At 54.8% G+C, this 3,712-nt stretch overlaps 1 non-coding gene across 1 annotated transcript; it reads left to right on the top strand.

The window, feature by feature from the left end:
- Positions 1-601: 601 nt before the first annotated feature.
- trnah-gug (transfer RNA histidin (anticodon GUG)) lies at positions 602-673 on the top strand. The gene has a single exon. It is a non-coding gene; the product is annotated as a tRNA-His (tRNA).
- Positions 674-3,712: the final 3,039 nt, after the last annotated feature.

Here is a 3,712-nt window from a genome sequence, read left to right as displayed (position 1 = left end):
GGACGGAGCAGGAAAGGCGGCGCCACATTCTACAGCCCTCTCCACGCAATCGACGAAATCGGGCCACTGAAGTGGAGAAAATCGCCTCTCCATAAAGTGCAAATATCATCTTGGAGAGTATAAATCCTATTGCCAAAGGTCAGCCCTGTCTACCAGAGTAACCCTCCCACCTCCTGCAGCGATGATCAGCTCGTCTCACACGCGAGAAGTCTTCGGTTGGAAACAAGCGCCCCCTCTTCTCGCGCGTTTTGCACGTTCGAGAGCTTTTAATGCGGTTCCTTCGTACACGGTGCTGATCTTTTGGAAAGCAGGAGGCAAAACTGACACGTTCCCATACCGGGAGTCAAACCCGGGCCGCCTGGGTGAAAACCAGGAATCCTAAACGCTAGACCATATGGGAGCACACAACCCCGCTGTTCCGGGCATCATGCAAGCAAACTACATAAATATGAGAAAACACGCAAGAGAGTTGTCACTCAGAGTGTCGAAGGGTCGATGTATACTGGGGCTCAGTTGAAATGCAACGTCAGGACTTTGCCGAATTAGGTAACACGAAGAGAGCACAGCCTTTTCCGCCCTGCCGTGTGTGTCTCGGTAACTCGCCGTGATCGTATAGTGGTCAGTACTTTGCGTTGTGGCCGCAACAACCCCGGTTCGAATCCGGGTCACGGCAGAATAGGGGCGTCTGCTTTTACTACTTGCGCGAATGAAGGCAAAAAAAAGCCAATCGATGTGAACGAACGGCGCTTTACAGAGGAGTACTGCCTGACTGGATCGTTGATGAACGACAGAGGCCACTCCGACCTCTTCTCGGTTTTCTTCAATGACTTACTAAGGATCTTCTTCACATTCGCCCATGCAGGGGAAGCCAGTTACACCAAAGCAAACGCAGGAAAGTGCATTTCAAGCAGAGACCAGGAGGGACTTGTTTACACCGAGAGTGGTCGGAGAATGGAACAATGCGCCCAGCCCTGTTGCTGGAGCCGATTCTTGATGAGATCTTGGGCTCACTAAGAGGCCCCCACTGGATGCTAATCTTTCTGTTGTTCTTGCAGGTCCTGCGCTGCTTTTGAGCCGACAGAGCTCGTCCTGGTCTGTCGGCACAGCCCAATTGCAAATGATCGGCTCCGCGTAGAGAAGGAACGTGCGTTTGGTACAAGAGTGCATGAAGGGACCGGAAATACATTGGGAACAAATGACCGGTCGCTCAAGACCTCTGTGAAGTACAGGAGCGTGCAAAAAGAGGCTGTTTCCGCCCGGTCTCGAACCGGGGACCTTTCGTGTGTTAGGCGAACGTGATAGCCGCTACACTACAGAAACCTGCGGGGACCGCTGCTGGTGTCTCGCTTGCGTTTCGGGCTGAGAAAGGGACGCGTCACTTTAGGCAGGGGGCGCTGGAGAGAGGAACAAAGGGCGCGATGAAACAAAATGCCGAAACCCAGGATCGAACCAGGGACCTTTAGATCTTCAGTCTAACGCTCTCCCAACTGAGCCATTTTGGCGGTGCGCAGAGCACACAGCCACCTGCTCCAGCCTTCCTGTGTTGCGGCATGAGCGCACCAAGAGGAGCGGGAGAGTGTTACAGGAACGTCACTCAGAAGGAAAGCCACCCAGCTGCGCCCTCTGAGCTCTGTCCAGCGCATCTTCCTCGCATGGACTCCTGCCTGCGACAGGCAGGAAACAATTAGCAAGAACAGAACAGCACCCCATGGGTGTCTCATGACCACACCTTAGGTTGTGACACGTGCAGGTGTGAGGGGTTGCCGGGCTACTCTGGAGCAAAACTTGGGCGGAGGGGCGGCGGGAAAGCAGACAAAGAGGTGACACCTCAAGGTCTGCACGATCACAGCTCTCCGCCGCCCCAGGCTTCCGCTCGATAAGCTACTGGACACACCCGCCCCTCCTCACACAGACCGTGGAAAAGCCCCCGAGTGGGAGGGCTCTCTCTTCCTCCCAGGAGCTCTTGGACACGACGCACAGACAGAGCGCGGGGAGCCGCCGCCTGCAAACACGGCTCCAGGCAGGACTCCACTCCACTCCGCAGGAGCCGCAGAGCAGAGGAGATGGGGGCAGCTTAGCTCCTGTGCAGAGACCTGAGCTGTTGTTGCTGCGGACGCTGTCTTTTCTGTTCTCGGGGTAGGAGTGAATGTTGAGTTGCCCTTTGAAATGAAGCAGAGCACTTCAACGGCACGGGTGTGTGTGTGTGCGTGCGCCCTGGTGATTCTGGGAGACAGATCGAACCTGGGCTAAAAGAGAGGGTGTTTAGCCCTCTTCCATTTGCTAGTTCAGAGTTGTACAACCCATTTGTATCTGCTAGGCGGCGCAGTCGTCGTGCACAAAGATCGCTTTGAAAAGCGTCCAAAGCAAGTCATTCCGAGTTGGTCGTTTGTGTTTTCCGTTCAGACGCGAAATGCTGAAATGAACTCTCGGCTCCTCGGTTGTCATTTCTGCTCCGTAAAGGAATCACAGCACGCGTCGCCTTCCAGCACGCTGGGTCGGGACACGATGCCGGGGATCGGCGAGTGCAATGTCTTCCTCGTTAATATAGTGGCAAGTATCCCCGCCTGTCACGCGGGAGACCGGGGTTCGATTCCCCGACGGGGAGTAGGAAGCTTTTATTTTACCTCCTTAGAGAAAGGACTGCCTTTCACTTCTCTGTTTTCTTTCACAGCGTCGTGCACCTTTTCATTGCTCTCGCTTTCAGAGCCTCCGCACGGCACACGACTCGACATCAGGAAGCACATTGAAGTGAAAGCAGGAAGCCCTGCGACATGCACTGTGCAGATCCCACCACACTTAGAGGTAAGTGGGTCTGTTCGACGCACAAAGAACGCTTTGATAAGCGTCAAAGGCAAGTCATTCCGAGTTGGTCGTTTGTGTTTTCCGTTCAGACGCGAAATGCTGAAATGATCTCTCGGCTCCTCGGTTGTCATTCTGCTCCGTAAAGAAATCACAGCACGCGTCGGCTTCCAGCACGGTGGGTCGGGACACGATGCCGGGGGTCGGAGAGAGCGATGTCTTCCTCGTTAGTATAGTGGTGATTATCCCCACCTGTCACGCGGGAGACCGGGGTACATCAGGACGTGTATTGACGTGAAAGCAGGATGCGCTGCCACATGCACTGTGCAGATCCCGCCACACTAAGAGGTGAGTGGGTCTGTTCGATCACAGCTCTAGGCGAATCCCCAATCCCCTTTTGTGCGTGGCGACAAAAGAAGCCGCTCTGTTTCCACCGAGTTTCAAACTAGGGACCTTGCACGTGGGAGGCGGAAGTGATAACCACTACACTACGGAAACGGTGGGAAACTGTGCCCAGCGGCCCAGCGCTGAGTTTCGCCAATGCGATTCAGCTGCTTCCAGTGCCTTTATTAAAGTGCGCTGATGGACCGTGCTCTCTCTCCAGAGACCAGCACGCCTGTCATGGACGGAGCAGGAAAGGCGGCGCCACATTCTACAGCCCTCTCCACGCAATCGACGAAATCGGGCTACAGAAGTGGAGAATTCTACAAGGCAGCGCCACATTCTACACATTCTATTGGGCCCGATTTTCTCGGTTCGAAACCGGGCGGAAGCAGGCCCGTTTCGTTTTTTGCCACGCACACTGTTTGCGGATTTGCCTAGCGCTGTGATCGAACAGACCCACTCACCCCTTAGTGTGGTGGGATCTGCACAGTGGATGTCGCAGCACATCCTGCTTTCACTTTAATGCGTG

Source organism: Atractosteus spatula, assembly GCF_055471065.1.
Source record: "Atractosteus spatula isolate fAtrSpa1 chromosome 10 unlocalized genomic scaffold, fAtrSpa1.hap1 SUPER_10_unloc_18, whole genome shotgun sequence".
NCBI classification, from domain to species: Eukaryota; Metazoa; Chordata; class Actinopteri; order Semionotiformes; family Lepisosteidae; genus Atractosteus; species Atractosteus spatula.
Note: the sequence above shows the minus strand (reverse complement) of the source record. Positions and strands in the feature narration are given on the sequence as shown.